This window comes from Mustela lutreola, chromosome 6 (assembly GCF_030435805.1).
Source record: "Mustela lutreola isolate mMusLut2 chromosome 6, mMusLut2.pri, whole genome shotgun sequence".
Taxonomy (NCBI): domain Eukaryota; kingdom Metazoa; phylum Chordata; class Mammalia; order Carnivora; family Mustelidae; genus Mustela; species Mustela lutreola.
This window is the reverse complement of record NC_081295.1, coordinates 54,559,170-54,571,347: the sequence shown is the minus strand read 5'-3', so window position 1 is coordinate 54,571,347 and position 12,178 is coordinate 54,559,170. Positions and strand designations below refer to the sequence as shown.

Below are 12,178 nucleotides of genomic sequence, written 5' to 3'. Positions count from 1 at the left end.
GAGGTCTTATGACAAAGCAGAACATTTAGAAAACTCCAGGGCTGAATGGAGCTGTAGCTTACAGTTGTCTGTGACTTTATGGGCCTTGGAAATTGCTCCACAGTTTTAGTGCCCCTCGGGCAGGGGACTTAGAGGCCAGAGTCCCTCACACAAGCTCCTCTGAGGTTCTGTACCCTCCCTCAATCACTAAATGTTACAATCTCACTACTGTTTGCTTCTTGCATTAAACATTCTCTTTCCTCTTCTCTCTCACTCCAAAACTGGATACCTATCTCTCTTTCCTCTTTCAAAAAAATCTCTTAATTTTTTATTTCCAAAAACAAAACCCAGAAAGGGAGGTTGCCTTCAGGCAATTTCCACCTGACTTTGAAACATAAACTTCCCTGAGAAGGAAAAATCCCAAAGTTCATGTCTCTTCTTGGAAAAGGATTAAAAGAAAAGCAGGAAGAGCCAAATATATTTCAATAATTATCATTTATGATGTGGTTTATAATTAGATAAACAATATGACATAAAAATGCAAAATAAATACAGTGAGTAGCCTGATGAATGGTGCTAAGAAAAGTTGTTGACAACCATTACAAACAGAATTGCTTTGATTTAACCCGACCTCAGCTGACCAAGATTGCTTATGTTAACATGACTGCTGGGTTTCTTTTTTCTCCCATTCAAAGAAGAATCTCCACCTTTGATACTGAATTTTTGGCCTTGAAATCAATTCTAGCAACATTCAGTCTTCCCCCAAGTGTAAGCATGTAGACCAAATATCCTGTCAGAACCACCAAGTGCAGATTCTTGGACTTTCTCCAAGACTACTGTTCCCTGCAGTATTGATGGGTTTTTATGGTTACAGCACATCATACGCTCGGCAACACATGATCTTGTCAGAGCCAAATATTCTTTCTGTCACTGGCCAGTTAAAAATCTCCAGCCAGGGGGCACCTGGACAGCTCCGTCCTTAAGAGTCTTCGGCTCGTCCTTAATGGTCTTCGGCTCAGACCATGCTGGGATCGAGCCCCGCATTGGGCTCCCTGCTTGGCGGAAAGGCTGCTTCTCCCTCTTCCACTCCCCCTGCTTGTGTTCCATCTCTCGTTGTGTCTCTCTCTGTCAAATAAATAAAAATAAAATATTAAAAAAAAAAAATTTTCCAGCTAGGAATCCATCCTATTCTGAAGCCCATCACATCGCCCTCTTTCTGGTTATTCTGATTTCTAGGGGCGTGTCCATGCCATTCCTGGGCAGAGCAGGGGTGGGGGGTGCGGTGGAGAGAGGGGTGGATCGGGAGTTGCTTCCCTGATTGGCTCCTGACTGGCCGCAAGCTGCCTTGCCGCAGCTCTGGTTATGGCCATCAGCATTGCACCGGTTATGGCCATCAGCATTGCACCGTCGCAGTCATCTCATGAGGAAGTCTTTGCATCCCAGGAGAAAAGTCAATTACTCAGAGGATTCTTCTTTTGGAATGCTGAGCGCACTTTGGGTGAAGCTCTTCTCCAGCACTTTACCGGGAGACAACACAGCTCCTTCTCTTCAGCATTTCTTTTGCTTCTGAGAGCTCGCCTCTACTCTGCAACCCCATCTCTCAGTGGCTCATCTCCATTTTGATATTGAGGGGGTTTTGTTTGTTTGTTTGTTTGTTTTTTGGGTGGTAGGAACCTATATACCAACTTTTGGAAATTCTGGTTTCAAAGCGTGTTATGATAGAATGGGCTGTAACTAGGGACCCTTGCAAATCATCCATGTTGGAACCCTGTTGAGAGTGAAAAGGATGCTATTCAGTTATGCTAAAACAGGATTTAAGCAGAACCAGCCTGGGCAAACAGAAAAGATGTTCACCTTAGTGATAACAGGCTCTCTGAGAAGTGCCAGAATGGCCAGTTTCTCCTTCCTTCATCCCTTCCCTTCCTCTGTTTCCCCCTTCCTTCGTCCCTCCACTCGATTCTTTCCTTCCATCCGTCCGTCCTTCCTTCCTTCCTTCCTTCCTCTTGGACTTGTCTCTTCCTTGGGCTTCTATTTCTGCTGACCATTGAAAAATTGATTTTACCATTAAGAAGAAATCGATTCAGATTTAACATAACCCAGCGTCTCTAGGGGCAAAGGCTCAGGTTCTTAGAGAACCTCCTTCCTTTCACCTGGTAATATCTGGGTTTTAGAGAAGTTCGCTGAAGATTGTTCATTTAATGAGGATCCCCCAGTCCAAGGCTATTGGTAGTCTTTGCTGTCCTTGCTGACCTTTGGTTGGAGGGCTGCTCAACTGCTAGGTGACTAGGCATGGACCTCTGTACTTACTGGGTCTTCAGCCTACACGGCTGCAATAGAATACCTCCCAGTTTGCTTTCAGCATTCTCAAGGCCCAGGGTTCACTGCCTGGTCTCTTGGCCCTATTGTGGCTCCCAAGTGCTATAGTTCTCCTGAGGCTTGCCTCTATTTAGAATCAGGCCACCGCGAGATCCTTGGGGATCCTCTTGTTTCCTTTTGAAGCTCTTCCTGGTAGATCTATGGCCCAGGGAAAGTCTGCATACTCTGCCAGGCATAGGGGAATGTCTGGACCCCTGAGGTCTCATAGACTCTGGGTGGAAAGGGTGAGAAAAGGGGGAGTTGCTCCTTAAGCTGTTAAATCCATGATACACTAACTATCTGTTACCTAGTTCACTGTTGAACTCTTTTAGCTTTATAGAGTGGATCCTATTGATCCCCCCTCCCCTGGGTTATGGATGTAGAAATAGGAACAGAGAATAAGTAACTTACTTGTGGTCACCCAGAGAGTAAGGAGCAGAGCTAGGATTTGAGTCCAGGCATCCTGATAGCGGGGTCTATACTTTGAACCACTGTGTAGGGAGAAATTTGCGGGTTAGGGTGATAAAATGTAATTATACAACAAAAAGCTTCTCCTCTAAATAAATTATTTAGGTGTTAAGGATTCTTCTGACAACACATGAACACAAACTGTGACGCTCAATCCTCTGGAGAATCTAGGTCAGCCCCTTTACTCTATTAACCTAGTTTTTTATTAAAACCATTGTCTGTTATTATTACTGATGATTGAGGCAACAACAGCCGTAAGTTTATTGGCTTGCTGCTTGTAAATCGCTGATATGATAGTATAATAAGTAAGTGTGATTTTTTTCAGAATTAGGTATGCTGATCTCTGGTATTTCTCTTCTTATAATTTTAATAGGATATTAAATATTAGAGTAGTTTTTAATGTCTTAAGTATATTTTTGAATGAAAAGTTTCCTTGAACACTTGTGGTTTTTCTTGTCTTTTTTCTTTTCTTTCCTTAACAAAGCAAATATTTATTTCAGATACAGAGAGAATAGTCACTCTGTCCTCAACATTTCCTTATCTTCACATCTCTAATTTGATCTTGTACTAATTCCAAAGAACACTTGTGCAATTTCTGGATATTCTGAAATGCATCCCATTCATTTCCTGAAGCCTTGGAAACTCTGTTTCTCCACAGTGCTCCTCTCCTCAAGCCTTTGTTCATTTTTTTTTTTTTTATTGCCTTTTTGGTTTTGACCCAAAGTTTTCCCTTCTCTCCAACCTCTATGTTTAAAAAAATCTTATTTTATTTTCCAGTTATTGGGTGAGTCTTATTTCTCCTATTTTTCTCTCTGTTTTTTCCCTGGGTTGTTTCAGTAATTCGGTTTCTGGACTTCAAGTGTACAGTTGCCAAATTTGTGCTGCTATTGACTATAAAATTCTGCCCAGTCACCAGGCTGTGAAGAAGCAGATGCAAAATTGCTCACTGCCCACCTCCGGACTGTGTGGTTCCAGAGCCAGAGTCCAAAAGCAGACTTTCGCTTCCACGGTCCTTAGATTTGGGAGCCTGTTCCACATACGTTATCTATGTGACCACCTGAGTAGTTGTCTCCTGAGAACAACCTAGAGCCTCTTGTTTAAATAAAGTTAGTTTCATTTTTATTTTGATGTAACTTCCACATTGCTACTACATAAAGAATGTTATTTCTCTTTTTCCATGGGTTTTTAAATAATTGCTATCCTAACCCAGTAGGTCCAATAAAGCCACAGAGGCACTGGTTTGTTAGGTAGGTAATATACACGCACAGAGGTATATTTAGGTACATCACTACATAGGCGTTGCTCTCTTGATTTAAAAATAAGCAGCAGTGGGGCTCTTGTGGGGCTCAGTCATTAAGCGTCTGCCTTTGGCTCAGGGCATGATTCCAGGGTCCTGGGATCAAGCCCACATGGGGCTTTCTGCTCAGTGGGAAGCCTGCTTCTCCATCTCCCTCTGCCACTGCTAGTATTTCCTCTCTCACTATGTCTCTGTCAAATAAATAAATAAAATTTTTTTAAAAATGATTTTTTAATCTTTTTAAAAATATATTTTATTTATTTGACAGAGTCACAAGTAGGCAGAGAGGCAGGCAGAGAGAGAAGGAAGGAAGCAGGCTCCCTGCTGAGCAGAGAGCCTGATATGGGGCACGATCCCAAGACCCTGGGATCATGACCTGACCTGAAGGCAGAGACTCTAACCCACTGAGCCACCCAGATGCCCCATAAATAAAGTCTTTATAAAAAAATATAATAATAAGCAGCATTAGCTTGCTGAGCCTGGGCTGGAATCTGGAGACCCAGAATCTGGGCAGGGGACAGAAGAAGCATTGTAAGAAAAAAAGTTCATTGTACTATTCTGTTTACTTGATATGTTTGAATTTTTCCATAATAAACCCCTATAAATTATTGAAATATCAAAAAGAGAAGAGAAAGGAAAAGGAAAGAAAAGAAAAAAAAAGAGATGGAAAAGGCAGTAGTCTTTGCAGAAAAACAAAATAAAAGCCTACTATTTTGTCCAAAGGTGTTAAGGACACAGAGGGACCATATGGAGAATCGATTTGTTAGGCAGTAAAGTAAAAAACAGAGAATATTGACAGCTGACATATTCATTCATTTTCCCTAGTGATTCTTGTAGTGCCATCGTCAGGAAGGATCAGAGCTGGAATCTGATCCATGCAGTTGACCAGATCTCCTTTACACACTGTATCTGTGCTCAACTGCCCTCTAGTTTACAATCTGAGAAGTCACTACCTGTCCTAAGTCATCCACTAGTCTGGGGGAACCCCGGCTGTGACATTCTCTGTCTGACCTTGAGCCCACCACATCTGCAAATTCTCTCTTCAGATTGGGACAGAGACCCAGGGGACTTTGGCCCAAAGCCAGGTCGGGGCTGCTGCAGTTGACTTTCACAGGACCCCTGCAGAGTGGGCTGGCTGCTCAGCTGGTACACAGCCTCAGCAGAGATGATTCTGGAAGGTGATTGGTTCCTTTGCTTCCATCGTGACCCTTTTGGGTTGCTCATTTCAGCACGTTGTGATTGCACTTCTTCAATTTTGAGTAGATATGTTATTTTCTTTCTGGCTACTTATTTTTCTACCTTTTGGGGTATCTGTCCAACTTATCACAAAATATAGGTGTTCTTAATTATTTTTTCATGTGTCTAGGTCCCCTTCTGTGTGCTCCTGTGTTTAATGCTGACGCTTCCCTTTTAACCAAAAGTTTATATACTTATATAGTTACATTTCTCCCCTGATCCTTTTTTTTCCCTTGCCCTTTTTAAGAATTGATTTTGAAAGTTTTATTTTTAAATTGTAATGAGTAGACTTAACTTAATGGAGCTGTTTTAGTCTTACAGAAAAACTGAGCAGAAAGGACAGACCTCCCATAGGTTGTCTTGCTTCAGTTTCCCTTATTACCATCATCTTGAATCCTTGGAATCATAGTATGTTTGTTATAACCAATGAGCCTGTACTGACACATTATTATTAACTAGTTTCCATAGTTTATATTAGGGTTCGTTCTTTGTGCTGTGCATCCTGTGGGTTTTAACAAATGCATGCTGACATGTATCTAACATTATAATATCATACAGAAGAGTTTCACCGGCCTAAAAATCCCCCAGGGCTCACCTATTCATCTCTCCCATCCTATCTCTAAACCTCTGCCAATCACTGATTTTTTTTAAATTGTCTTCATAGTTTTACTTACTTCTTTCAAAATGCCTTCAATGTTGGAATCATACAGTATGGACCATTTTCAGACTGACTTTTTTGACTTAGCAATGTGCATTTCAGGTTCCTTCATGCCTTTTTGTGGTTTGATAATTCATTTATTTTTAATTGCTAAATAATTTTCCCTTGTGTATGGAACCTTATTCACCTCTACTGATAGCTATCTTGATTGCATCCAAGTTTTGACAATTAAGAATAAAGCTGCTGGGGGACCTTAGTGCCTCAGTCAGTTAAGCATCTGACTCTTGATCTTAACTCAGGTCTCGATCTCCTGGTCGTGTGTTCAAGCCCCACACTGGGCTCTGTGTAAGGCTCGGTGCTGGGCGGGGAACCTGCTTTATATCAGTCAGTCAATCTGCTGCAAACATTTACATGCAGGTTTTTGTGTGGGCATAAGTTTTCAACTGGTTTGGGTAAATCTCAAGCTCCACAATTACTGGGTCATATGGTAAGAGAATGTTTAATTTTATAAGAAACTAAAGCTGTCTTGCCAAGTGGCTGTACAAAGTTACATTCCCACCAATAATGAGTGAGAGCTTGTTCCTATCACTGCACATTCTCACCCAGCATTTGGTAATATTAGTTTCATATATTGTAGCCATTCTAATAGGTATGTAGAAATAGCTCATTGTTGTTTTCATTTGCATTTCCCTAATGACATATGACACTGAACATCCTTTCATATACTTTTTTTTTTCTTTTGCCATCTGTATATTGGGTTTGGTGAGGCATCTGTTCAGATCTTTTGCCCATTTTAAATTGTGTTCTTTTGTTTTCTTATCATTGCGTTTTAAGAGTTCTTTGTATATTTGGGATACAAGTCCCTTATCAGATATATGTTTCCCAAAATTTTTCTCCATTTGGGGGCTTGTTCTCTCATTCTCTTAACAGTGTCTTTGAAAGAGCAGAAATGTTAAATTTTCATGAAATTCAGCTTATCAGTTTTTTCTTTCATGGATCATGCTTCTGGTGTCGTATCTAGCAAGTCCTTGCCACATGCAGGGTCACCAGTATATTCTCTATGATATTTTCCAGAAGTTTTATAGTTTTGCAGTGCACATTTAGTACTGGGATCTATGTTGAGTTAATTTTTGTGAAGAGAGTAAGGTCTTTTTCTGGATGTCCTTTTTCTTTCTTTTTCCCTTTTTGTCTTTTCTTTGCAAGTGGATGTCCAGTTGCTCCAGCACTGTCTGTTGAAAAGACTATCCTTTTCCATTGAGTTGCCTTTGCTCCTTTCTTAGAGATCAGTTTACTTGATTTGTATCAGCCTATTTTTGGACTCTCTAGTCTGTTCTGTGTCTCTATTTGTTTATTCTTTTGCCAATATTAAACTATTTTAATTACTATAGCTTTATAGTCAATCTTGAAGTTGGGTTGTGTAAGTCCTCTGAATTTGTCCTTTTCCTTCAATATTTTGGTGGCTATTCTGGGTCTTTTGTCTCTCCATAGAAAGTTTAGAACTATACTGTCTATATTAAAAAGTAACTTGCAGGGTTTTGATGGGGATTGCACTGAATATGTAAATCAAGTTTGGAAGAAGTGACATCCTGACAGTATTGAGTCTTCCTATCCACATACATGAAATATTTCTCTACTTACTTAAATCTTCTTTATTTCTTTGAAGGATTTTAGTTTTCCTCATATATATCTTCTATATATTTTTTAGATTTATACCTAAGTGTTTCATTTTGGGGATGTTAATATAAGTGGCATTATGTTCTTAATTTCATATTCCAATTGGTCATTGCTGATATACAAGAAGGCAATGAACTTTTGTATATCAACTCTGCATCTTGTGTCCTTGCTATAGTTGCTTGGTTCCAGGAGGTTTTTGTTGTTATTGCTGATTCTTTGGGATTTTCTATATAGTTAATCATGCTATGCAGAACATGTGAACAGACAGTTGTATTTTTTCCTTCCCAATATGTATATGTTTTATTTCCTTTTCTTGTCTTACTGCATTAGTTAGGAATTTCAGTACAATGTTGAATAAGAGTAGTAAGAGTGGTTATACTTGCCTTGTTCCTGATATTAGAAGGGAAGTATCTAATTTCTCACAATTAAATATGATGTTACCCATAGGGTTTTAGTATCTGTGCTTTATCAATTTGAGGAAGTTCCTCTCTATTCCTACTTTGCTAAGTGGTTTCTTTTAATCATAAATGGGTATTAGATTTTGTCAAAGGCCTTTTCTGAATCTATTGGTATTCTCATATAATTTTTCCTCTTTAACTTGTTATAAGAATGGATTACATTAATTATTTTCAAATGTTAAGCTAGCCCTGCATACCTGGATGGTTTATAAATTGTTTTATACATTGTTGGACTCAATTTGCTAATATTTTGTTTGGGATTTTTGCATCTGTGTTCATGAGAGATAGTGCTCTGTAGTTTTCCTTCTCATAATGTCTTTGTCTGGTTTTAGTATAAGGGTTACGCTGGCCTCATAAAATTAATTAGGAAGTATTCCTCTTATTTCTAGTTTTCCTTACTTCTAGCTTTTTTCATAAGCTCAGCAAGAATGAGTAATCCTCAACTCACAGGCCTGCTTCCTCCTATATGTTGCATTGTATTTTATGTAAGGGACGACTATTTGCTTTCAATCTTTTAATCACTTTGTGGCCTTATGTTTTAATATTATGACTTCTTTCAGGAAAGCCCCCATTCAAGCCAGAAATACCTTATTATCAGGAATAGTATAAAGAAAATGTTTTCGAAATTCATCCTTCCATTGGCAGTGGTTCCCAAGATTAATTGTCAATAAATGTTTATTCGTTTGGCATCATTATAAATCAAGCAAAGTAGCTTTCAGAAAATTTCCTTTCATAGGGATAATGCTAGACTGAGAGATGTATATTCAGAAAATAAGCAGCCCTTTGTAAGGAAAATTCCTTTGAATAAAACTGCCTTCAAGATACTTTGCAACAGCAGCACAAAAGAGCTTCTGCAGGAAAAAACAAAAAACAAAACTCTGACTCTAATTCCAAGGCCAATGACACCACACTGTATATAATACAGTTTCTTTTGTGCAAAAGTAAGAGCATGAGGGGAACAAAGGGAACATTTATGAGAGCCAACATGATCAATTTGAAGAAAATAGCAGCTAGAAACTGCAATCCAATTTTTTTTCTGTCTAGAAAATCAATGAACCACAAGCATCTAATAAATCGGTCAATTATACACAGATGCCAGAGTCTACAGAAGATGTAATATTAGGTTTTGCAAATCATTACTGTCTCACAGAGATTTTTATGACAGTAAGTTCCACTGATTAAAATGTCAGTATAAAACATTGCCTTTCATTCAAATAGCTAGTACGGACTCACCCTCTGTAATGATGGAATGTAATAATTAGTGGGCAAAGCCCGCATGTTAGCAAACAACAACAACAAAGATCAGACTGCTCAAAGAAAATTAAAGATCGGTGAAACGAAATTGAGGTAGCCTCAGGCTTAGGTCCTCAATGAAAACACCCAGAGCAACACCCAGGTCCCTGGAATGGCAGTCACTGGGTGTGTTTCCATAACAACTCTAAGGCCTTGGCTGGGCACTCATCGCTGGGGTGACAGCATTAGGACTTCTCTTGAAGGGGAATTTAAAAAATGGTTTTGAATTAAAAAATGATTTTAAACTTTTATCCCTAATTTTTAAAATTGGGGATTATCTTTAAAACTTTTGAGTTCTTTTCTCAGCCTCATTGCCTAGGCTATGGCAAGTTCCCTGTGATATTCTGTACTCAGAAGAGGAGAGATCTAGGCAGAGACTTCCTGACTTTACATCAGGCTGGCTTAGTTTCCACTCACTAGACACAGGCCCTAAGAGGGACTCTGGGCCCCAGTGAAAAAAGTTTTGCTCTCTTTTGTTTTTTTCTTTTGCAGGGAAAGGGTGCTCCCGACAACAATGGACCCGGTAAAAATCATTGCATAGGATTTGCCCTGCCCCCTTTTGGACCTTACCCCTTCATTTATACTGTCTTTCCCTATTTCCCCATTTTGCACAGCCTGTCAACGTGAAAAACATAAGGGAAATCTTTCCCTTCAGTCTCTTTCCTCATTCTAAGGTAAAACTCAGCTGAAAATCTATAGGAGGACTAAATTTCAATAATAAGAGATATTGTGCCCAATGCTTGACTCCAGATAGTGAATTACCTTCTCTTCCAGACTGCTTGTGGACAAATGGCTATGAAGAACTGAATGTTTGTGCCCCCCCCCAACCAAGTTCATGTATTAAAGCCCTAATGCTCATTGTGGCCACGTTTGGCAATGGGATCTCTAAGGAAGTAGTTAAGGTAAATGAGGTCGTAAGGGTGGAGTCTTGATATAAGACGATTTTTTTCCTTCTAAGAAGATACACCAGAGAGCTCTCTCACCCTCCCTCTCTCTCTCTCTCTCTCTCTCTCACTCCCTCTCTCTCTCTCTCTCTCTTCATTTCCCTCCCTCTCTTCCTCCCTCCATTTCCCCCTTTTCCTCCCTACCCCGCCTTTTTCTCACACAGTTTCTCTGTTTCTCTCTCTGCATGCATGAGGACATAGCAAGAGGGCAGCTATCTGCAAGCCAGGAAGAGAGCTCACTCACCAGAACGTTGATCTTGAACTTCTCTCCTCCAGATTCATGAGACAATGAATTTCTGTTGTGTAAGCCGCGCAGTTGAAGGTGTTTTGTTATGGCAGCTCCAGCAGACTAATATAACAGCATCACATTCCCTCAGAGAGGGAGATTCCTTCTGTCACAGAAGGACAGATCATCATGGAAGATTCCTTCTGTCAGACACAGATGATATCAGCCTTGGCAGTCCTAGAAGCCTGTAATAAAAAACACTGTATCACTGCCCTTCATGTCTGGAATAATGGTATTTTTTCTGTGTCTGGAAATCCTAAAGTAAGACAGCATTGTTAATGCGACTTCTGAGTAATGATGGCCCCTGTATCTGCTTAGCTTAGGTTGTGGAGACGCTCAAGCCCTTGACACAACTACTGATACCCTGAGCATTGTCATAACATCTTACAGATGGGGCACAGATGTTCAGTAACTTTCATCAGGGGTAAGTGATCTGTGGGTAATCAGGGAAGATACCATAGGGGTCAGAAACTGAGCTCTACCTTTCTCCTTGATCTTTGGGTGCCACTTTTGGCAACAAAGTAGAGTTTATTTTGATGTCTTTGCCCCATCAGAGTCTGTGATTCTTCCTGGCACTCCTTGCCAACTCATTTGTCTGTGGCTGGACCCTTGCTAAGACTGTGACTGAATGTCCTCTTCCCTTTAGGAGCAGCTTGGGGGTGGGCATAGTACATGCAGATTGTATAAGGAGAGAGAGACACATGCATACGTTGGGCTGATTGTGATTTGTTCATTTTTTGTAATAATTTGTGATACCTCGATTGATTCATTCTTATTTTAGTGCTTTGGTGGTTACTGCTTACTGTGACTATTCCTTCTGTCTATTATTTTGTGACCTTTCTTGTTTTCTATCCTCCAAACAAACATTCTCAAAAAGATTTTTGACTCAAATATATTTTGAACTTATTAGCCATTGTTTATGAAGTGCAATACATTGAAATCTAATTTCTTGTATTGTTAAAGTATATCAATGGGGATGCTATTCTAGTTATTCATTTAAAATTAAATTTCTAGGGGTGCCTGGGTGGCTCAGTCCTTGAGCATCTGCCTTCCTCTTGGCTCAGGTCGTGATTCTGGCTCCCTGCTCAGCCAGGAGCCTGCTTCTCCCTCTCCCATTCTCCCTGCTTGCGTTCACTCTCTCACTGTGTCTCTGTCAAATAAATAAATAAAACCTTTAAAAAATATATAATCAAAATAAATTTCCAAGGAGCTTCACCTTCATTCTTCTCTATGACTTTTCAAATGTTAATTGAATAAACACAGTAGGTATCTTCCCTTGGAACACAGTACTAGATTTAGTGTAATGGAAACCCTGGGCTTGGAACCCTTCTATTTCCTCTCAAGCAGTTCTGTCAATAGTGCATCTTACTAATGGATAAAATGTTGACAGTTGGTGCTCTGAAGTTGTTTGCCAATCTCTGTGGTATAAACACTGCCCCCATGACCTATTTCAAGCCACCAACATGGTGTCAGTAAATGTGGCCTTGAGAGTGGATGCAGATCGCTTTCCATCTTCTGTGTGGTATGGAT

The 12,178-nt window shown here is 39.9% G+C and overlaps 1 long non-coding RNA gene across 1 annotated transcript; it reads right to left on the bottom strand.

The window, feature by feature from the left end:
• Positions 1-993: 993 nt before the first annotated feature.
• LOC131833138 (uncharacterized) lies at positions 994-10,923 on the bottom strand. The gene is made up of 3 exons (XR_009354333.1): positions 10,607-10,923; positions 2,746-2,825; positions 994-1,104 (listed from the first exon to the last, which is right to left on the bottom strand). It is a non-coding gene; the product is annotated as an uncharacterized LOC131833138 (long non-coding RNA).
• Positions 10,924-12,178: the final 1,255 nt, after the last annotated feature.